Source organism: Vanessa atalanta, chromosome W (assembly GCF_905147765.1).
Source record: "Vanessa atalanta chromosome W, ilVanAtal1.2, whole genome shotgun sequence".
Taxonomy (NCBI): domain Eukaryota; kingdom Metazoa; phylum Arthropoda; class Insecta; order Lepidoptera; family Nymphalidae; genus Vanessa; species Vanessa atalanta.
The window spans coordinates 1,127,486-1,152,766 of record NC_061901.1 but is presented as its reverse complement, the minus strand read 5'-3'; the positions used below and the strand labels follow the sequence as shown (position 1 = coordinate 1,152,766).

The window sequence follows — 25,281 nt, the reverse complement described above, 5'->3', positions numbered from 1 at the left end:
GTTTGCCTCGCACCAGTCAACCACACTATTCAGGTCCCTCTGAAGAAGAACAGAGTCATGTACAGATGAGACAATCCGGGTAAACTTAAGATCGTCTGCGTACATATATGGAGTTGAATGCATGAAGCACAAAGTTATATCATTTATGAAGATATTAAATAAAATAGGGCCAAGATGGGAACCCTGAGGAACACCTGATAAAATTGTGTGCTTTTCAGATTTGTAACCGTTCATAACTACGAAAAATGTGCGATCTTTTAGGTACGAGGAGAGCCATTTCAGTAATGAACCTGAAAAGCCGTATATCATCAATTTTTTAGTCAGTATATGATGCGGAACTCTGTCAAAAGCCTTTTTGATGTCCGTGTAAATTACGTCCACTTGTTTTTGAGAATCTAGAGCTTCATAAAGGGAATTAGTAAAGTTGATTAAATTTGAGCTTGTAGATCTACCAGGCCAAAAGCCATGTTGATGTTCAGAATTAAAAGGCTTAAAATGAGTTTGAATGAGGGGACAGACTAAGGATTCAAAGACTTTGGCGAAAACTGACAGAATTGAAATAGGTCTGTAGTTTTGCACCACAGAGTCATCATCATTCTTATGGATGGGCACTACCTTCGCCTCTTTCCATTTTATTGGAAAATATCCCGCTTTTAGTGAGGTATTATATATATGGTGTAATAGCTGTGCCAAACAAGGAGCACAATATTTGACAAAAATTGGTGGAATATTGTCCGGGCCCGCACCTTTTGCGGTATCCAGGCTTTCAAGCTTTAATAAACGTGGTATCAGCGGACGGCATTAAACCAGATCGAGAAAAAATTAAGGCATTAATTAATTATCCGGTTCCTAAAAACGTAGCCGAGCTCAAACGATTTGTAGCCTTTACGAACTATTATCGAAAGTTTATTCCGAATTTCGTCCAAATTTGTATCCCATTAAATGATTTATGTCGTAAAAATGTAATATTTAATTGGGATAAAAACTGTCAAAAATCATTTAGTACTTTAAAAGAAATGTTAATGAGCCCTCCAATATTACAATATCCTATTTTCGATTATAATAACACATTTATACTACAGACAGACGCCTCAGGGTATGCAATAGGCTCAATTTTATGTAATGCTGATCGTAGACCAATAGCTTACGCCAGTCGTAGTTTAAATAAAGCTGAACGTTAATTATAGAAACGGATCATAGACCCTTAATATTTTTATACAATATGACAGATCCTTCCAGTAGATTGTTAAAATTTCGGCTAATACTTGAAGAGTATGATTTTAAGGTTGCTTATGTGAAAGGGTGCGATAATGTAGCTGCAGATGCATTGTCACGCATAGAAATTAGTAGTGAAGAATTAAAGGCGATGAATGATCATATTTTGTCAGTACTTACAAGGGAACAAAAGAAGAAGCTTGATGAAAAACTTTTTGGCGGGTAGCTGCGTAACAGACGTAACACATTTCATAAGCTCTCTCTCAATTTAATATTAAATTTAAATTACATGACCTATCAATTACCAATGATAATGAACTAGGCAACTACTTGCCTACCAGTACAATTCCTTTCAAGATAAATCATCAATAAAACTTACTTGATTTACTTCAAATTTCTTTATTTCGCCATTACTGATTGTAACTGACATAAGCACAAACAATGGAATCACTAAAACAATCTATGGATGACTTGGCACTGCACTTTAATAATAAAATGGCTGAGTTCCAACAAAACTTGCAAGCGGCTATTCCAGCAACAAGTCCCTCTTGTAATATTGCAGCTCAGTTTAGCGTCTTCCGGAGCTTTGTGTTGACTGCTTTGGAAAGCTTGCAACTCCAAATAAAGATGCTTTCCAAACAGTATGACCAAATTGAAATGCGTAGCAGGCGGAAGATACTTCTGGTGCATGGTATCACTGAAACTAAGAAAGAGAATGTAAGCACTGTTGTCACCAAAGCTCTTTCAGAACATCTCAATTTGCCCGAACTTACCACTAGCACTATCAGTCGAAGCCAGCGTATGGGATATACATAACTGGTGACAAACCTAGACCCATTCTCGTAAAATTCCAGGACTTGTCAATACGGAATAAAGTATGGTATGCCAAAACTAAACAAAAAAATTCAGGTATTACGCTATCTGAGTTTCTTACAAAGGGTCGTCATGCGGCATTTATGGTTGCTAGGCAACATTTTGGTATCGCCAAATGCTGGACGAAAGACGGGAAAATTGTCATTATTGGACCGGATGGAGCCCGTCATCATATCACATCAGCTGCTGAGCTTAGCCCTCTGATTGGTTCATCAGCATCCCAAGATTCGTCTCCTGTTGTTACGGCTGGTTCCACAACCTTAGCTGGCCCTGCTGCACTCTCCAATACAAAAGGTACCAAAATTGTCCAAACTCAAACAGCCCGACCCAAGAGAAACATCAAAAAGTAATTGATAATTTAAAACTGTATATACTTTTCTTCTTATTTGTTTTCTAATGTAAGTTGTCTTCATTCTTTGATGTTTACTCTTTTGATTTATCTATATTATAGTTTGTGCTTATATAATGTAATATATTATAATAATATAACTTGATAAGGGTGAAATTTGCTTGTGCTTTGGTTTGTTGTTATATTTTATGTTGGCGGGTAATCTGCTTGTGTTTCACTGTGACGTCTCTTTTACGTATTTATTTCAATTTCAATGGTTTTTCGCTTGCGTTAGCGTTGGTTAACACACGTGTTAAGAGATTTTGAGTGTTTTCGTTTAGTACTATAGTATATTTTATTGTTAATAGTGTTTTAGTTGGTAGTTGGGTTAAGTGGTGTTACTAATATTTGTAAATCTTGTAAGTATTTATCATATTTTAATATTATTTAGATTTTAAATTTTATAATGGAGGTTGATCCTCCTCCAGAACCCCCTGATCCAGGTGGCTCAATAGAATCAGTTTCCGATATTTGTCCTCCTCCCGCTATACCTGTATCTCGAAAACGCCAAGTTAATGATTTGAGTAATTCTGATTTAAATGCAAAAAAAACCATAATACATCCAAGTACGGCTAATCCTTCAATACAAATGATTTACACCCATCCATCCTTCTCTGAAGGCCCAAAAATTTATACTGATGATGACAAGGGTCCTTTCATCGTTCATGTGTCCCGGGAAGTCTCTGACCCAGCTTCAGGAACTACTGTACGGGCTATTAAATTTGGACAATTCCTGCACACACATAAAATTAATGGAATAATTAACGATGGTGTCAAAAACATAGGCCGAAACAAAATTTCAGTTGAATTTTCAACATCCCAAGCAGCAAACTCATTTCTAGCTAACCCTATTGTTGAAATGTGCAAGTATAAAGTTTCTGTACCGACTTATAATGTAACTAGAATGGGATTGATTAAGGGTATTCCCGTGGACTGGACGATGGAAGAACTGGCAATGTCACTTGAGCTTCCCACTGGATGTGGTGAAGTTATGAAAATAAGACGCCTGAACAGAAAAACAATTGCTGATAGCGTTACTACATGGGTTCCTACCCAATCTGTTGTAATTACATTTAGAGGTCAAATACTTCCTTCAAAAGTGTATTCCTACCATACGTCCCTTCCAGTAGAAACTTACAAACTGCCCACTATCCAATGCCTTAATTGCTGCCGTTATGGTCATATTAAAACTCAGTGTCGATCTCAACCTAGGTGTTTTAAGTGCTCCAAATCCCACACAGGTGATTCTTGTAGTGTAAGTAAGGACAACGCCACTTGCTTACATTGCTCTGGTAACCATTTCACAACAGACAAGGACTGTGCAGAGTTTTCTCGCCAACAATCTATCAAAATTGTTATGTCTCAGGACAACATATCATACATTGAAGCATCCTCTCGGTTCCCTCCTGTACGTAGATCCTATGCAGAGATTGCAAAAGAGATGTTTACCCCTCCCACATATTCTCCAATTCTCCCTAGTCAACTTATCCCTTCAACTACCAGGTCCTATCGGAAGACTGTTATCAGTACTCCTCGCCCAAGATCACCTCTTGGGAAAGGGTATGATAAACAGGCCCATCAATCGATCGTTAGTAATTGTCCCTCTACTGCTCCTAATGGTTGTGCTCTCAACCAAAACACTCCTAACCCTCTTAATAACAATCCCAATTTCTTAGAAATGCTAACTAAGATACTTCTTAGTATTATCTCAACATGTAACGATATCCCCTTACCGTCCAACGTTGCTCAGGACTTATGTCAGTTATTCTCCATCCTTCACAATGGCCTCAATCAGCTTTCTTCAATGGAACTGCAAGAGCGTCCGGCCTAAAAAACATGAACTCCTCTCTCTCATAAACATCCATAAACCCTGTCATTATTGCCATCTCTGAAACATGGTTGATCCCTGGATCCCGATTCCGGGTCCCAGGCTTCTCCTGTTTGAGGGATGACAGAAGTGATGGTTATGCTGGGAGTGCCATTTTCGTTCGGCACTCCCTTCCTTTCTCCCAAATTCCTTTATCCCTTCCCAGCCAGCATATTAATGCTGTTGCTGTTAGAGCCCTCAACATCTCGTTTCTTTCCCTGTATATTCCTCATCCTAATCCAGCTTTAATTCCTGATATATCTGCCATCATTTCCTCTCTCCCTAGTCCTATCCTAGTCATGGGGGATTTTAACGCCCATCACACCTCCTGGGGTTCACATTTCTGTGACCCATTTGCTCTCTTGTTGACGGACATATTTGATGATGCAAACCTCTGCATCCTCAATAATGGCTCACCAACACGTAGAGTATATCCCTGAGTCCTCGTTCCTCTTCCTCTGTAGTCTGGTCCCAACTTAAAAAATTCCGCCGATGCCTTAATTCTGTTGACCCTTCCTCAAATACTCCTTCTGAGTGGCTTAACAATTTTGCTGATAAGCTTGCCCCCCCATTTGTCCCTTATGAGGACAGTTTTCTAAGTTCTACGCCAGCATCCACATCCATTTTGGATGAAATGGATGCCCCCTTTTCTTTTTCCGAACTTCAATGTGCGTTAAATGGTTTGTCAGATTCTACTCCTGGGGAAGACGGCGTTCCTTACTCTTTTATTTCTAAATTAAATGATAAAGCGAAAAAATGTTTTTTAAATATAATCAACTCGGTTTTTATCAAAGGAATTATCCCGCAATCTTGGAAGACACAAATTGTTATCCCGATCCTTAAACCGGGTAAGAACCCTTCAGATTGCAACTTTTATAGACCGATAGCTTTATCATCAACATTGGCAAAGATTACTGAACATCTGTTGAAGAACCGCCTGGAATGGTTAATGGAAAGCAGAAATATACTTGCTCCCTCTCAATTTGGCTTTCGGAAGGGGTTGAGCACCATTGATAGTCTAAGCATACTCACAACAGACATTCGAATTGCCTTTGCTAAAGGAGAGTACCTTGTGGGAATCTTTCTAGATATATCTTCTACATATGATAATGTACTTCTTCCGTTGCTCAGGCAGAAAATGCAACAGCTGAGTATTCCACCGAGGATAGTTCATCTCATATGTAATCTGTTAACTTGCAGATCAATAACGATTAGACACCAACATCTCTCACTTCCCCCCAGACTTGTCTGGAAAGGTCTTCCTCAAGGCTCAGTACTCAGTCCTCTGCTTTACAGCATATACCCCCATGATCTCGATTTGTCTGTTAACAATTTTTGTAACATACTCCAGTATGCTGATGACACTGTTTTGTATTTTAGATCTAGTTCCATAGAAAATTTTACATTTCGATTAAACTCTGCTTTGCATTACCTATCCCAATGGCTCTCTGACCATGGCTTATCGCTGTCGATAGCTAAAAGTCAAACAGTGGTATTTGCTAAAAAAAGACGTATACCTACTTTTAATCTGTTTTATGAGGGTCAACGCATTAACTTTGTAGACAAAACAAAATTTCTTGGTATTATTCTCGATCACCGACTGAACGGAATTTCACACTCTGACCATTTAGCCAAGAAATGTGAAAAATCAATTAATGCCCTTAGAGCAGTATCTGGAGTTTGGTGGGGAGCTCACCCTTATACATTGAAGCTGATCTATAACGCAATAGTTCGTAGTCATTTGGACTATGGACTGTTTGTTCTAGATCCCTTCAATAAATCAGCTTCAGAAAAATCAAACAAAATTCAGTTTAAATGTTTGCGCATAATCTTGGGTGCGATGAAATCCACCCCTACTAATGCTCTGCAGGTTGAGTGTGTTGACCCCCCTCTACATATAAGGAGGCAATATTTATGTGACCGCTTTATCATCAAATTGTTACAGCTATCTTCGCATCCTCTATTGACCCGATTAAACAAATTATCCCACCTTTACAACTCAAACAGTCCGAAATCCTCATTCCTCATTAAACAGTTTCCTCAAGTATACCAACCTCCCTCATCCCGCTTACCACTTTTCCTTCTAATCCTCTTTTTTCCACCTCCTTTAAAGCTCTTATTTATAATACCCCTATTATAACAAATCTTGGTCTTATAAAAGGTTCCCCTGATACTAGTGTCCAATTTCAAAAAATGTTTCATCAAAATTGGCCAAATCACCTCCCTAAATATACTAAGCTCTCACCGACCGGCTGCGTTGGCGCAGCTTGTTGGATACCTAAATATAAAATAGCCCTTTTATTTAAATGCCCCCCTGAATGCCTTTTATTTGTGCCAAGAGGACACAGATTATTTCGCCAATGTCACGTGCGATGGAGAAGACACGATGGAGATTGATCGGTGCGGTCGAGATTACAGGCTTAATTTAATTTGAAGGCATAATAGAAGTGGACTCTCTGTTAACCCATAACCTAAAACAACACAATAATAAATAATTAGATAAACATAAATTATTATTAAGATAACATATATGAACAAACACAAAAACATTTACAACTTAATGTTATTACGCTCAATATATTTACATAAAAATTTACAAAATGAACTGAACACAAACATTAACAAACATTGAACATTAATAGGGCGAGGAGCTTTGGGAGGGAGAACGTCATATAAGGGATGGAGGAGTTTGGGGCAAGAAAACAGTATATGGGGTAAGGAACCTTCGTCTAGGCCACATTCACACAAAGAGTGATCTCTGACTCTAATTTTACAGAGATGTGTGGGAGTACATGCATGTCCAAGGCGTAGTCGGCAGATAGTTGTGGTGACCCAACGATTAGCTTGCCTGTGAAGAGAAAACCAAGGTCGCCTTGGAATATCTGGTTGTAGAGATGCGTAAAATCTACCTTTACATTTTGATGAAACTTTCCAAATAGAGTTCCAGGATTTATCCAGATAAGTTTTCGCTAGAGCACACAAGTCCTGAGATGAATTTTTAAAATGTTCAAGAGAGCCAGTTGTTATAGCAGCTCTAGCGAACGAGTCTGCTGCATCATTATCGGATATGCCAGAGTGGCTTGGTATCCAGACAAGCGATATTTCCAGCCCTTTTTGATGACAGGAAAACAATGCCTCCCTGATCTTAAAGATGATAAAAAATTTTCGCCTACTACGAAACGGATTTTCCTTAATTGCCAACAGACAACTCAAAGAATCTGTCAGAATTACCGTATTTCTGAGGTCATGGGAGTGGGCAAAAAGGATGGCTTCCAAAATCGCAATCGCTTCACCAGAAAAGATGGATGTTTCAGGAGGGGATTTAAATTGAAGGACAATTTTGAATTTAGGGATCTAACAGGCTGAGCCGACGCAGCTATCAGGGGATAGTTTTGAGGCATCAGTAAATATAAGTAAATGATTTGACCAATTTTGATTAAAAAATCTTTGAAATTTAGAATTTGAATCAGGGGCCCCTTTAATAAGACCAAGATCTGTAATAATAGATGGATTATAGACTAGAGCTCTAAATGGAGTGGAAAAAAGAGGATTTGACTGGAACCTTAAGATAGGATGTGGAAGTTTCGTAAATTTTAAAAAACTGTCTAATAGTAAGGATGGACTTTTGGGGTTCGCCCCAACGCAGAGTCGGGACAATTCGCTTAAACGGGACCAGAGAGGATGAGAGGATAACTGTAGTGATTTTACCACAAAACGGTCACATAAAAATTGTTTTCTCAGTTGGAGTGGAGGATCAACACATTCAACTTGCAAAGCGTTAGTGGGAGAAGTTTTCATAGCTCCTATAATTATCCTAAGGCATTTGTATTGAATTTTATCAATCTTATCAGAAACGGCTTTATTTAGGGGTTCTAAGACAAACAGTCCATAGTCTAAATGACTACGAACTATTGCATTGTACAGTAGTTTAAGAGAATAGGGGTGAGCTCCCCACCAGACTCCTGAGACTGCTCTAAGGACGTTAATGCCCTTTTCACATTTTTTAATAATATGCTCAGAGTGATAAATTCCGTTCAGTTTGTTGTCGAGTATTATGCCTAGAAATTTCGCCTTGTTGACAAAGTTGATTCGTTGATCCCCACAAACCAAGTCAAAGACAGGAATTTGTCTTTTCCGAGTAAAAACAACTGCCTGGGTCTTATCTATTGATAAAGATAAGCCATGGTCAGAGAGCCATAGGTCAAGATAATGCAAAGCAGAGTTTAATCGCAAAGTTAAATTTTGAATAGAAGAAGATTTAAGATATAAAACAATGTCATCGGCATATTGAAGAATGTTACAGAAGTTGTTAACAGACAATTCGAGATCATGGGTATAAATGCTGTAAAGCAGAGGGCTGAGGACTGAACCTTGCGGGAGACCTTTCCAGACACATCTGGGGGGGAGAATACAATTTTGATGTTTAACGGTAATTGATCTGCAAAAAAGCAGATTACATATGAGATGAGTAATCCTCGGAGGGATACTCAGCTGTTGCAGTTTCTGCCTGAGTACCGGAAGAAGAACATTATCATATGCCGAAGAAATATCTAGAAAAACACCCACAAGGTACTCTCCGTTAGAAAAGGCTATTCGAATGTCTGTCGTGAGGATGCTGAGACTATCAAGAGTGCTCAAACCCTTTCGAAAGCCGAATTGAGAGGGCGAGAGAATATTCCTGCTTTCCATTATCCATTCCAAACGGTTTTTTAGGAGATGTTCAGTAACTTTCACTAATGTAGACGATAAAGCAATGGGTCTATAGGAATTTGGATCCAAAGGGCTTTTTCCTGGTTTGAGTATGGGGATAATAATTTGGGACTTCCAAGATTCCGGGACGATTCCTGTTAAGAAAAAAGCATTAATTATATTCAGATAGACGCATTTAGCTTTATCACTGAGGTTTATTATAAAGGAGTAGGGCACACCATCTTCTCCTGGTGACGAGTCCTTAAGTCCATTTAGAGCTGTGGTTAGCTCAGAGAATGTAAACGGACTATCCATATCATCTGAGACTGAGGTTGGAGTAAAGTTTATAAAACTTTCTTGGCATGGTACAAAGGGAGGTGCAAGTTTGGTAGTAAAATCATTAAGCCATTCGGACGGATTATAGGCGTTTAGGTTTTCTGAATTGAGGGAGCGGCGAAATCTCTTAAGATTTCTCCAAACTGTTTGAGGGGGAGACCGAGGACTAAGGGATTCACAGAAATTGATCCAACCCTGCTTTTTCTTTTTAGAAAATAGTTTTTTAATTTTGGCATCTATACGCTGATATTTGATGAAATTTTGTGTAGTCATAGATGCAGTATATGGCTCTTCGGCTTCAGATCTCTGTTGGACCAAGGCATTACATTCTTCATCCCACCAAGGAGGGGAGAAACAAATCTTTTTATTAGTATTTTTTTGTGGAAAATGGGTATCAGCGGAGGATTTGATAATATTAAAGAAAAGTTCGTAGTAAGCAACAGCATTTTCACCATCTACAAAATCAGGGAGGGAGTTCAACATGACATCAACAGAGTTAGAATATGCTAACCAGTTAACGTTTTTAAGTCTATATTTTAGGAGAGGGGATGATTTGGTAGGAGCAATGGATCTGTTGTTTAATGAGAGAAGGATAGGGAAATGGTCACTACCAAATGTCGATGGAAGGATGTTCCAACATATTTGCGAGGATAGGGAGGGAGATGCTAGGGATAAATCAACAGCAGAATTAGGATTCTGATTGGGATAAACTCTACGAGTAGGTGAACCATCATTGAGAATGCAAAAATTTACATCATCAGCGATATCCACCAACAAGGGAGCAAATCCATCACAGAAATAGGAACCCCATAATGTATGGTGGGCATTAAAATCCCCCATAACAAGAACAGGGCTTGGGAGAGAAGATAAAATGGAATGTAACTCAGGAGCAAGTGAAGGAGTAGGACGGGGAATGTAAATAGATAAAAAGGAAATGTTGAAGGCTTTTATAGCTACAGCATTGATGTGCTGGCTAAAAGGAGGTAAGGGGATTTGGGAGAAGGGAATGGAGTGCCTGATCAAGATGGCACTACCTGCATACCCATCACTTCTGTCATCCCTCAAACAGGTGAAACCCGGAATCCGAAATCGAGAACCGGGAATCAACCATGTCTCAGAGATGGCAATAATGACAGGTTTATACAAATTAATAAGTGAGAGGAGTTCAGGTTTCTTAGGACGGACGCTTTTGCAGTTCCATTGAAGGAATCTGATTGGGGCCATTGTGGAGGATGTTAAATAATTGATTTAGGTCATTGGCAACGTTGGACGGTAAAGGGATTTCATTGCATGTACTGAGGATATTTAAGAGGATTTTTGTGAGTAGTTCCAATAAGTTAGGATTATTATTAGAAGGGGACGGGTTAGCAACATTTAAGGCACAACCATTAGGAGAGGAGGAGGGGCAATTGCCAACTATGGCTTGATGGGCATGTTTATCATACCCCTTCCCTTGAGGAAGTCTAGGGGAGGGAGAACGGACAATGGTTTGTCTGTATGATTTACTAGGACAGGGGGTGGACTTAGAAGGACCAGGGTTAGTTGGGATGTATGAGGGAACGGAGAACAACTCTTTTGCTACCTCCGCATAGGATCTACGGACACTAGGAAAGCGAGAGGCAGCTTCCATGTAAGAAACATTATCCTGAGACATTACAATTTTTATAGAGTGCTGTCGCGAATACTCCGGGCAATCTTTATCTGTGGCAAAGTGTTTGCCAGAGCAGTGTAGGCATGTAGCATTGTCTTTAACAACCTCACACAACTCACCTGTATGAGATTGGGAACATTTAAAACACCTGGGAGTGGATCTACACTGAGTCTTAATGTGGCCATAACGACAACAGTTCAAGCATATTATAGTGGGGAGATTATAGGTTTCGACAGGGAGGGATGTATGGTAGGAAAAGATTTTACCAGGAAGGGTTTGACCTTTAAAAGTTATAACAACCGATTGAGTTGGAATCCAGGACACAACTCCTTCGTTAAAAGTCTTACGGTTTAGGCGTCTCAATTTGATAATATCCCCACATCCATGAGGGAGCTCAATTGACTCCAAGAGATCCTCCATAGACCAGTCCACTGGGATGCCTTTTATTAGACCCATTCTGGTAACATTGTATGTGGGTAAACTAGCCTTATACTTGCAAAGATCTAATATTGGGTTTTTAAGAAAATTATTTGCCGCTTGTGCTGATGAAAATTGTATTTCAATTTTATTGCGACCAACATTTTTAACACCATCATTAACAATTGAGCCAATCTTGTGATTATGCAAGAACTGTCCGAATTTAATGGCTCGTATCGAAATTCCAGCAGCTGGATCAGCAACTTCCCGAGAGACATGAACTATGAAGGGACCTTTATCGTCATCTGTATAACTTTTAGGGCCATCGATGAAGGATGGATTTACATACACTGTTTGAATAGAAGGACTTGCGGTAGTAGGGTGGACTACTGTTTTCTTAGAGGAGGAAACAAGAGAACATGAAGAATTATCCCCGGAACGTTTGCGAGAGGAGGATGATGAGAGGTCAGTTTGTAATTCTGAGCCCCCAGGATCGGGAGGTTCAGGAGGAGGATCGACATCCATTATTTATATATTATCCATAAACTAACTACTGTAACTAAACTAAGATACCTTATCTATAATAAAAAATTAAAAAATATAACACTTACCGTAACCGAATTATGTTAGTAAAACCCAAAAACCATAAAATCGAACTATTTGCACTGAAAATTAAAGAAAGAATCACACAAAGTTATTGTAAAAACACAGATATCTCACTAACACGCGTGTCACCCAAAGCTAACGCAAGCGAAAAAAAAAAAAAAAAAAAATATCGGTCAATCTATGTGATAGATAATATCTATTGTATTTATATAAACTAGCCATAATAATATTATTATAGCTATAATAATATTATTGTTAGAATATTTTCTGTGCTATTTAATTATAGTTTTTATAACTTAAAAATCAATAGATATAGATCGTAAGGTGGTAGTTACGTACGGTACGTTAAATATAAGTAGATATGCCGCGTGTACAAATAAAACAAGCTTCGTTTGTTTTTTTTTTTTTTTTTCTTTTTTCTTGAGTTTATTTATATACAAATTTCATTATTTTATTTTGTTAACATTAGTATGTAATAATAAATTGTTAGATTTTCTAGTTACGAATGTTACCATAGACCTGGTAGGTAAATGGTTTTGGATTTATTTATTTTTGCCTTTTTGTAGTAGTGTTGTTGTTATTTTTTTTTTTTTTTATTGTCATCTATATTTAATTTTAACCTTCTTATATACATACAAAAGTATGACAGATAATGGTGCTGCGTGTACGTCAGATAGTGATAGCTATTATTCTATGTCCATATCGTCTGATGATAGCTTTCATAGTGCTTCGCTGCCCTTAAATACTTTACTTACTAGAAAATTTTGTAGTTTACATAAAAATTTTAATGTCATCCACATCAATGCACAAAGCATCCCCGCGCATTACTCTGATTTTTTGGCCTCTTTTGACGTGACGAATATGCATGCTATATTAGTGTCTGAGACGTTTTTAAAACCTTCCTTACCCTCTACTTCCTTCTCACTTCCGGGTGTTCACTTAATACGTAATGACCGAGTTGGCAAGGGTGGGGGTGGGGTAGCCATATATTTACGAAGTCACATTCCTTTTTCTATATTACATAAATCTCCTCCTGAGTATTCGGAGTCATCTGAACATATATTTTTGGAAGTGTTATTTGGTAACTTAAAGGTACTTCTAGGTGTTTTTTATTCGCCATCACTTCATATAGACTACTTCCAAAATTTCGAAAATTTATTGGAAACTTACGTGCCTAATGTCGATCATACTATACTAATGGGTGACTTCAATACATGTTTAGTTAAAAATGACTCTCGTGCTAAACTTTTGAAACATATTGTCACTAGCTCCAACCTCACTTTGCTGCAAACAAAACCTACTCATTTTTTCCCAAATTGCTCTCCTTCTCTCCTTGACCTAATGATTGTTTCCTCACTAGAACTTGTCGCCGAGCATTGTCAGTTCCCAGCTGACGCTTTTTCTTATCATGACCTTGTTTACATGTCATATAAAATCCGCCCTCCAAAGGTTAAGCCAACAGTGGTAATGCGACGTAGTTTCAAAAAGTTCAACAATGACAATTTTATGCGGGATTTAAACTCAATCGACTGGAGCGCAGTTTTTGACGCTCAAACGATTGATGAGAAGCTTTGCATTTTTAACTCCCTTCTAATTGAGCTTTTTGATCTACACGCTCCTCTTAGACCAATTAGACTGAAACATCTTCCTGCACCCTGGCTAACCGAGGAGATTAAAGTGGTCATGACAAAGCGAAATAACGTTAAATTTAAATATAAGTCCGCACCAACCGAGCATAATCTCAATAGATACAAGCGACTCCGTAATCAATGTAACAAGATGTGCGAGAGAGAGAGAGAGAGAGAGATGCTCAAAGGAGATACATTCACTCGTCAGTTGAAAATAAGGATGCATCTAAAGTGTGGACTTTCTTAAATTCGCTGGGAATTGGCAGATCGAAGACAAGTATTCCTCAACATTTAGATTTAAATACTCTAAATGATCATTTTTCCAAATTTCCCTCCGGTAATCCTAATAAATCTAATACTATCTCTTCCCTTAATGCACGCTTAAGACCTGATTTCCCTCCGTTCTATTTTGCTTCTGTTACTGTCAGTGACGTTAAAAAACAAATGTCTTCCATTTCGTCTGATGCAGTTGGCAGTGATGGTATAAGCCGTAAAATGGTAACAATGGTTTTAAACGAAATTGTGCATGTACTCTGTCATATTTTTAATTTTTCTCTTTCATCTAAAACTTTCCCCAATGTTTGGCGTCTAATCTAATCTCTAATCCTACGTCACTTTCACACTATCGCCCTATTTCTATCCTTCCCTTCTTATCTAAAATTCTTGAACGTATTGTCCATTCTCAACTTTCCCTATTTCTATCGCAAAATCACATCTTGAGTTCATTCCAGTCTGGCTTTCGAGTTGGACACAGCACTGTGACGGCACTCACGAAGGTTCTTGATGATATCCGTTTTGGAATGGACCAGAAACATGTCACCATCTTAGCATTATTAGATTTTAGTAATGCGCATACCGTTGACTATGACATTCTCCTAGCGGTTCTAAAATCTATAAACGTATCTACGGACGCTTTAGACTGGTTCCAATCCTATTTGTATGGGCGACAACAAGGTATCCATAGCGGAGAACGATTTTCTTCGTACTGTCGTCTCAGTGCTGGAGTGCCTCAGGGTAGTGTGCTATCTCCACTCCTGTTTTCCATTTTTATCAATAGTCTTACTGAACTCCTCACTCTTTCTTTTCATCTTTATGCTGACGACTTGCAAATTTATTTGACTGCCCCAGTTGAGAACATTTCTGAAGCGGTAGGTAAATTAAATACCAACCTAAACATTATTATCAATTGGAGTAAGTCATTTGGTTTGTAAGGGGTTTTCCAATAGGGACGCGTGCGTCAACGTAACGCGAGATCTGCCGAGAATATCGCCGCTGTGCGCGACAGTGTCCTCGAAAACCCGCGGCAGTCAATTCCGCGTCGCGCACAGGAACTCGGCCTTTCGCAGACGACAACTTGGCGAATTTTGCGTTGTGACTTGAGCCTGCACCCGTACAAGATCCAGCTGACCCAAGAGCTCAAGGTTAATGACCATAGATAGCGCCGTGTGTTCGCTGACTGGGCATTAGAGCAGTTGGAAGTTGACGCCGATTTTGGCAAAAAAATCATCTTCAGCGACGAGGCGCATTTTTGGATGAATGGCTATGTCAACAAGCAAAATTGCCGTATTTGGGACGAGACCAATCCACACGAGGTTCACCAAGTGGCAATGCACACGCAGAAAGTGACTGTTTGGTGCGGATTTTGGGCCGGAGGCGTGATTGGTCCGTATATTTTCGAAAACGATAATGGTGTGGCCGTCACCGTCAATGGTGAGCGATACCGGTCGATGATAACCAACTTCTTTTGGCCTGAAATCGAGAATATGGATCTGGACAACATGTGATTTCAACAGGACGGCGCTACGTGCCACACAGCACACGCTACGATGGAAGTTCTGCACGAGCAATTTCTGGACATGGTCATCTCGCGTGGAGGCGACGTGAACTGGTCACCGAGATCGTGCGATTTGACCCCGCTGGACTTTTTCTTGTGGGGTTTTCTTAAGTCGCAGGTCTATGCCAACAAGCCGCAAACCACCGATGCCCTCAAAGTCATCATACGCCACGCCATCGATCAAATACAGCCCGATTTGTGCGCCAGAGTCATCGAAAATTGGACCTTTCGTGTGCGCGCCACCAACCGAAGCCGTGGCGGTCATTTGAATGATGTCATATTCCATACATAATGGGGTCGATAGACCTTCCAAATAAAAAAAAATCGCAAATATCTAATAATAATAATAATAATAAACATTTATTGAGCAAATTACACTACTTTCACACAACATAAACAACGAAACATAACAAAATATCACTTATCCTAAAATACATCAAACAAAAAAAAAAAAAAAAAGTAATAATAACTAAAAATACAACTACAAGAGAACAAGTTTTAAGAGTAAAAAATTAATAATTAAAATAATATAAAACAATAAATAGTGTGCAGCAGTGTAATTTAGCCAAAAGGACATACAAAAATAGAAACATTGTTGCTTCTACACTGATTTTCAGTGGTCTCCTAATGCTATTGCGGAACTGACAGCGGTAACAATAAAAGAGCGATATTAAATCGATGCAATAAATAATTAAAGAGGAAAATATATATATATATATATATATATATATATAAAATTAACATAATAATAAAGGCAGCATAAACATAATTATTACCTAGGTACGAGTATATCTGTCGCACTTGCTACGCAGAGTGTGCCGGATCGCGCGGGAGCAGGGCGCAACCTCTTTCTTAATTATACGTAAAATTGTACAATATTTTAAGTGTTTTTAATGCTCACGCGCCCAGTCGGCCCGCGCAGCCCGCAGCGTCTGACGCTCAACCGTAAGCATGTTGTTCGCTTAATTAAAAATATCCAAACGAACACAGAAAAATACATACTGCGATTTGACAATAAATTATAGTACTACATTTTTAAGTATTTGGAAAAGACAATATAAGGTAAGAAGTATTTTTATGACACGAAATATATATAAAATATATGTGATTATAGTAAAATTCAGTTTTATTCGCATATATATTTAATTACACGCTAACATAAAAACCCAATATCTTAATTTAATTCGCTTTATCTTAAAGATATGGATTGAAGAACTAAGGAGTTATGAGATAGGAGCGGTTAAGATGACATCTCATAAAAAACAATGCAGCTGAGCGTGGAAGCCAAGGTCATGGGATCACCAGGCGATAACGTGATTCTTGCCTATAGCAATCGGACCGCAAACCAAACGGGTTCGTGTCGTAAAATTATAATTAATTTAATTTTGCAATATACGTATACTTGAATATTAACATAATTTATATTTAAATTTTGTCAACGACATATAAATTGATTTTGTATATAAATTTACATACCCATGTGTATAAATACAAATATAAATAGATAAAATAAATAAATAAAAAATAATAATAATAACAGCGATTGAATTAAATGAATAAAATTAAATGTCTAGCTTAAGAATTTTTTTGTTTATCTAATAAATATAATCTATACTATAAATTTCCTAACGATTTCAGGCCACGAATAGGAGGAGGCAGGTCATTCCAGCACCTGGTGGCGCAGTACCTGAAACTTCCTCGGAATGCCGCTGTTTTATGGATTGGCATTTTCAGCTTAAACAATGACGCTCTTGTAACATGCTCACTATTGTTATTTTTTAACCACTGTAGCTTATGATAGAGATAAGGTGGAATCTGATATTTTATAACACCAAAAAGTAATGTAGCGAAATGTGCTTGCGTACGGTAATTCATTTTTAAGATATTAGCAGTGTTTAAATATGGTGTGACATGTGTACGCGGCGGAATATTGAAACAGTAACGAGCGCAGGCGTTCTGCACTCGTTGGATGATTTTTTTAGTACGGGAGAGTAAACGTGGCCCAATAACAGCATCAGCATAATTAAATTTTGACAAAACTAGTGCCTCACATAATCTTATACGAACTTTAGTACTAATAGAATCCCTGATGTTATAAAGTATTTTTAATCTATAAAAGCAATTTTTTGCAATATTGTTTACATGTTTTTCAAATCGAAGGTCCTCATCAAATAGAACACCTAGGTTTCGCGCTTCGGACACTCTGAGGATGCGTTCACCGTTTATTTCCATAACAGGATTATAGCTGCTTATTATTTGAGTTTGACGCTCTGTACCAAAAATCATATACTTGGTTTTATTAGAATTAATTGATAGCGTGTTTGAGTGTGACCAGCGTGCTAATTGGTCCAAGTCATGATTAAGTTGTTGTAGGGCCGTTTGTGTGTTGCATGGTCTAAAAGAGATATATAACTGCAGATCATCAGCATACAAATGGTAGTTGCAGTATTTTATTTGCTTAATAATATCTGCTATATAGATCGTGTACAAAATCGGTCCCAAGATTGAGCCTTGCGGAACTCCTCTTGTAACCTGACGTACATCCGATTTAGCAACATTGCCATTCTCTAGCGTTATCTCAACAGATTGGCTGCGGTCAGTCATGTAACTTTGAAACCATTGTACTGCTTTGTCGTCGAAACCATAATATGACAGCTTGGAAATTAACAGAGGAATATTTATAGTGTCAAACGCACGAGAGTAGTCCAGAAGCACCAGGATAGTACCCTCCCCCCTGTCTCGAGCAGATAGGATATCATCTACAACGTTTGCTAATGCAGTCGTAGTTCCCCTTCTTTTTCTGAACCCAGATTGTTTGTCTGGCAAAATATTGTTAAATTCTAAATAGCCCCTGAGTTGATTACATACTACTTTTTCAAGAATCTTAGACAGACACGGGAGAATGCTTATAGGACGCAAATCCTTAAACTCTAAAGGAGCATCGACCTTAGGTATAGGTCCGACAATAGCCCTACGCCAGAGATTTGGGTATATACCTGTCATAATAGAGGTGTTGACTATTTTTGTTATCAACTTTAAGGTATATTGAAGAGTGGGCAATATCATATCGAGAGAGATGCCATCTGCACCAATGGCATTTGTAGTCAAAGTTTTAATATGTTTAAAGATCTCAGACTCTGATACTACCTTTAAGCTTAAATTTGCATCACTAAATTTATTTTGTTGATAGTATTCAATTTCTAATTGACTTGCATTGTGGCTACCAGGAACTGTAAGAAAAAAGGTATTCAGTTTATTTGGATCACGCAAATGTTCCGGTAGTATACAGTCACTTTTTCTATGAATATTAACATTAAATTTGATGTGTTTCCATAGAATCTTTGCGTTATTAAGATTTTTATTAACATAAGTTTCAAAATAAGCTTTTTTCTCATTTTTGATTGATAAGCGTACAAAGCTTTTTAAGTCTTTATAATGATTAATGTGGGAATCTACTTTCGTTTTACGAGCTCTTAGGTGTGCATTATCCCGTAGTCTCATCATAAGCTTGATAGTAGATGTAATCCAGGGATAATGACGATGCTTAACGTGCAGACATTTCAAAGGTGCAAGAGTATCATAAATCCGTCGAATCTCTATATTAAATTCGCCCACCATGTCATCTACACTTTGAAGTTCAGCAATGCAGTCCCAGTTGATAAGTGCAAGACATGTATCTAATTCATTTGGATTAATAGATTTTATGTCCCTGTAGAAAATTTTTTTTGGCGTAAATTTATCTTTACTAACAGTAACCTCACAAGATATGAATGAGTGACTGCTTAGAGTGCAGATATAATCAACCCAGATCTGACAAACACTTGCATCGGTACAGAACAAATCTAGGAGAGTTTCGTTATGATTTGTGAAATGCGTAGGCTCACTAACGTATTGCGTTAAATTTGAATAGTTTAAAAAGTCAGTAAGTGATTTATGGTTTGTATTATTCTTATCTAAAAAATTTATATTAAAATCTCCAACAATGATAAATTGGTCACGCCATGAAAAAGCGGATAATGATTCGTACAACGCATCAAAAAAAGTTTGTACGTTTAACCAAGGTGGCCTATATGCGGTTCCTATTACAATATTCTTACCTTTGCTTTTATAGCATATCCACATCTGCTCAACCGACGGAGAGGGAGGGTGGCTGAGGGTACGAACATTTAGACCTTTCCTGACGTAGAAACCTACCCCGCCACCGCGTATACGCAACTCTGGTGGCCGCGGTATATGACGTAAGCTGTATCCTGGTATACTGGGCGCACGTCCCTCTTCACCGGCTCTCAGCCAAGTCTCATTAAGGCCTAGAATGTCCACATTATGCCTATCTACAGCGACTATTAGCTCTTCGTGATTAGTTCCAAGGGAACCCGGGTTTAGGAAACCAATTTTTAAATTTAGTGGCCTTATCATTTTATAATAAATATGCTAATAAAATGGAGATGAAGTATCGAGATAATGTAAATAACATTCAATAATAATAATCGATTTGATGGCGATTTACCCCTAGTGTACAAAACAGTTAATTGTATATTATATTTATATGAACCTATTATATATACTATCTGGTCGCTATGTATTACACTGCTGCAAATATTTTTACTAGAATCCTTATAATTAATATGAAAACAATTAACATAAATATACAACAAAACGATCAGAAAAATTAAGAAATACACCTTTTCAGGTGCTATTATTATAAAATAAACGATAAGTAATTTAAAAATAATGTCCTTACTCGTAAACTGAGATTCTGAGCTCAAACCTGTGCTTTTACAAAAACCTTCGGTATATCATACTGTGATCGTATCCTCTGAGCTGCAGTTTCTTTATTCCGTCGTGCATAGATTCGGCCCTCTCGAGTCCATATATAACGCCATCCATTGCGGCGGCCCTCCTCTCGTGCATTATAAAAAAGGGCACGATTTGTTCTAGTGAGGCGCTCGTTAATGTAAAACCGTTTAGGTTCGTTATATATATCTACATCTAAGCCCGATGTATCGGCCCCGCGACGCACGCGCGCCGCGCGCAGTAGTTGATCGCGAATCGTGCGGCGCGCTAGTCGCACTACTATAGTGCGTGGTCGTAATCGTTCGCTGCTGTCTTTGTAAGCTGGTCGCGGGCCTGCACGTTCAACCAAAACAATGTCACGCTCCTCCAAAGTAACGCCAATCTTACACGCAATGAGGCCTACTACGTGTTGCAAATTCTCCCCATTTCGTTCTGCAATGCCCGAGATCTCAATGTCATTCAATAGACATGACTGCTCGCGCTCATTGAGTTCCGCTTTCAAGCTGGCAATATCTTCTAGCAAGTGACTCTCAGGCGCGGACGCTGTTTTATTCTCAAGTTGAGACAGTCGCGCTTCTACATTGTCGACTCGCTTGCCTACCTCGGACAACGCACCTTTCAACGATGCAAGCTCCTGACGAAACGAGGATACTTCCCGCGTCACATCTACTAGTTCGACCCGGAGGAGTTTAATTTGTTCTAAGAGTGAACTGACAACATCTGTATCCTCGACAGCTGGCAATGACGACGAGTATTCGGTGTCATTCGCCGCTTGCGAGGAAGCCAAGTCAGTAGTTAATGCTGGAGAACAAGGCTTCGGCTTGCATCCCTTGCATATCCATTTTGGTATTCTGGCATCGGGACTCGAATTGACGACACAGGCTCGATGGAATTGGCAGGAACAACGTACACATCTCACACTATCGGCAGCAGCTAAAAACTTTCCGCAACTGCTGCATTTATTTGCCATTTTCGATAATAAATTGAGTGTGAATTACCGTATAACAATAAAATAATATAAAGTCAGTGGTGCCTTAGTTTTGTGTTATTAATAGTTATAATATTAAGAACAAATTTATATGTGATTCTTAGCGAGGTATATTTTACACTTTTAAGTATGAGATAATTTCTCAAAAATATGTCGTCCACTTTTAGAAATGTTATGCTGGTTGAGCAGCAACGATTTAAAGAAATATATTATAATAAATTGTCCGTAGTTTTATTTCTTCACCGTACGTATTATATGTACATATGTGGGTATATAAAGCAGCTGATTTTGCTGACTAATTCTTGAAGTTGTTTTATTGGTATTTTAATACACTTAAAACTCAAAATAACACTTCCACAGAACAATTTTGTAAAATTATAGACTTTAATACTATAACTAGTAAACTTTAGGCAAATGTAAAACTTTTTAAAAAGTATTCGTAATTAAGTTGAGAGCCGAGATGGCCCAGTGGTTAGAACGCGTGCATCTTAACCGATGATTTCGGGTTCAAACCCAGGCAGGCACCACTGAAATTTTATGTGCTTAATTTGTGTTTATAATTCATCTCGTGCTCGGCGGTGAAGGAAAACATCGTGAGGAAACCTGCATGTGTCTAATTTCAACGAAATTCGGCCACATGTGTATTCCGCCAACCCGCATTGGAGCAGCGTGGTGGAATATGCTCCAAACCTTCTCCTCAAAGGGAGAGGAGGCCTTTATCCCAGCAGTGGGACATTTACGGGCTGCTTATATTATTATGCTTATATAATTAAGTTGAACTACTTGCAACCGCTGTCAGTGTTGCAATCCGATGCCCTCAAAGTCATCATACGCCACGCCATCGATCAAATACAGCCCGATTTGTGCGCCAGAGTCATCGAAAATTGGACCTTTCGTGTGCGCGCCACCAACCGAAGCCGTGGCGGTCATTTGAATGATGCCATATTCCATACATAATGGGGTCGATAGACCTTCCAAATAAAAAAAAAAATCGCAAATATCTCTCCTACATGTATTTTTTTTTTGCATTTCAAAGATCAAGCGCCCTTAATGGAAAACCCTATATATCAATGCAAATAAATCGCAGCTTTGTATTGTAGGTACCACTAAACAGCTATCCAAAATTGACTACGCTGGCCTACCGGATGTTGTTTTCAACGACTCGGTATTACCTTACAGCGACGCTGTTAAAAATCTAGGCGTCATTATGGATAGATCTCTTTCGTGGCGACCTCACGTAGCTGAAATAAGTCGCAAATTTTTTTCAACAATTCACTCATTAAAAAGATGGAAAAACTTCTTACCTATTAAAACCAAAATAACACTTGCCAATACTCTTCTCCTTCCAATTTTGGACTACGCGGACTCCTGTTATCCTGATTTAACGGAGGACCTGATTTATAAACTGGAACGAATACAGAACCTATGCATCCGTTTTATTTTTGGACTCAAAAAATACGATCATGTATCCCAGTATCGATCTGAACTCGGATGGCTCCGAGTAAAGTATCACCGCAACTTACACGTCCTTTCGCTTCTTTATTCCACACTATTTCATCCTTGCTCCCCGTCCTATTTGAAAGAACGTTTTTCCTTCCTTGGTAACCCTACTCTTCACCTTAATCTTCGCTCTCAGAGTGATAATAAATTAAGCGTACCTTCTTGTAACTCCCATTCCTACATGAATTCGTTCACGGTGAAGGCGGTTAGATTGTGGAATGCACTACCAACTCAAGTCCGTCAGTCTCCAACACTTAAGTTATTCAAAACCCGTGTTAAATTGCATTACCTGTCAATAAATTAAACCTCCTCTAACCCTTTCACTACTAGCAGCTAAGTATGCTCGCACCTATCTGTTGTATTGCCTTTTGTATTTTGTGTGTATGTATATTTACTTTTAATTTGTTAATGCACTAGCCCACTATGTTTTCTCTTGTAAGTCTCTTTCAGTAGGGTTGCCTGGAAGAGATCATTACTTAGTGATAAGGCCGCCCCCTTCATACTTTTGTAGTGATTTTTATTTTAAGCTTTTTTCTTGTATTTTGTTTATTTTCTGTGTACAATAAAGCTGTTTATTATTATTATTATTATTAAAAACCTTGTAATTCTACTTCAGTTTCTAATATTTCTACTGACGATTGGACTGATCACCCAAGAGTTAAATTATATTTTTATTTTTTATTAACAATAGGAAATATTTTTGGTTAGTAGATACAGGAGCATCATTATCTGTAATAAAGAAACAGGCATTACCCAGTAACAGTAAAGTAATTAGAGACGAAACTATCATAAATGGTATTGGAGGTAAAACTCAGTCCATAGGTTACACTGATGTCATCTTATTTCATCGTAATCAACAGTTTTATGTTGACTTTAATATAAGGCTACATGTTTTCAATAACTTACCTTTAAAGGCTGACGGTATTTTAGGTTTAGATTTTCTGTGTCGCTACGTATCAAGTATCAACTTTGAAAACAATTCCATTATCTTAAACAAATATGGAATGGAATGTTCCTTACCACTTTATGATTCGTTGAATTATTCTAATGAAAGTTTACTTATACCTGCGCGTTGTGAATCATTTCATTACTTACTTTTGGATAATGATTCGGAAAATGACTGTGTTATCCATAGTCAGCAATTAGCTGATAACGTTTTCCTTGCAGTATCAGTAGGATACGAAATAACAGATTACTTGTTAAAATTTTAAATACCAATGAACATGATGTTACTTTGCCAATGTTTCAACCGGAAATATATTCGATTCAAGATTATGAGTTATGGGACTTTAGGTCAACTGCTAATGACTTAAATAGGGCTAAAGCTCTATTAAACATTTTAAATTTAAATCACCTCAATACAGAGGAGCGCAAATCCATTCAGGATATATGTGCAAAGTATTCAGATGTTTTCTTTTTGCCAGGCGATAAATTAAATACTACCAATATTTATCAACAATCAATAACTTTGAAACCAAATACGAGTCCGGTATATGTTAAGCAGTATAGATTACCCCTTTCTTTAAAAAATGAAGTTAATAATCAAATTACAGAAATGCTTAAGAATGACATTATAGAAGAAGCTAAGAGCGAGTGGTCAAGTCCAATTTTGTTAGTACCGAAAAAAAGTGATAGTGATAAAAAGTGGAGACTTGTTATCGACTATCGGAAACTTAATGACTGCATTGTGGACGATAAGTTCCCTTTGCCAAATATAAATGAAATTTTAGACTCTCTCTGTAGTTCTATCTATTTCTCACACATAAGCAGCCCGTAAATGTCCCACTGCTGGGATAAAGGCCTCCTCTCCCTTTGAGGAGAAGGTTTGGAGCATATTCCACCACGCTGCTCCAATGCGGGTTGGCGGAATACACATGTGGTTGAATTTCGTTGAAATTAGACACATGCAGGTTTCCTCACGATGTTTTCCTTCACCGCCGAGCACGAGATGAATTATAAACACAAATTAAGCACATGAAATTTCAGTGGTGCCTGCCTGGGTTTGAACCCGTAATCATCGGTTAAGATGCACGCGTTCTAACCACTGGGCCATCTGTGAGATTTCTCACACTTAGATCTTAATCAAAGTTACTATCAGGTAGAGTTAGATAAACGAAGTAGGGAATACACGGCTTTTACGACAAACACTGGTCAATACCAAATGAAAAGATTACCAATGGGTCTTAAGACTAGTCCTAGCGCTTTTAGCAGAGCCATGTCAGTTGCAATGTCAGGGTTAACATTTGATAAGTGTTTTGTTTATTTAGATGATTTAGTTGTATTTGGAAGAAATTTGAGCGTACATAATAAAAATTTGATTGACGTTATGGAAAGGCTAAGAAAAGTTAATTTAAAATTAAATGCCAAGAATGTAATTTTTTGAAGAAAGAAATTCTTTATTTAGAACATTTAGTTTCAAAAGATCGAGTTTTACCTGACCCTGCAAAAATCGAAATCCTACAAAAATATCCCATACCTACTAATATTGACGAAGT

At 38.1% G+C, this 25,281-nt stretch overlaps 1 long non-coding RNA gene and 1 pseudogene across 1 annotated transcript; both read left to right on the top strand.

Annotated features, from left to right (window-relative positions):
• The first annotated feature begins 1,656 nt into the window (after window positions 1-1,656).
• LOC125075474 lies at window positions 1,657-2,438 on the top strand (annotated as a pseudogene).
• An 8,070-nt stretch (window positions 2,439-10,508) lies between these two features.
• On the top strand, window positions 10,509-15,629 carry LOC125075673. The gene is made up of 4 exons (XR_007120223.1): window positions 10,509-10,537; window positions 12,560-12,564; window positions 15,294-15,380; window positions 15,464-15,629. It is a non-coding gene; the product is annotated as an uncharacterized LOC125075673 (long non-coding RNA).
• Window positions 15,630-25,281: the final 9,652 nt, after the last annotated feature.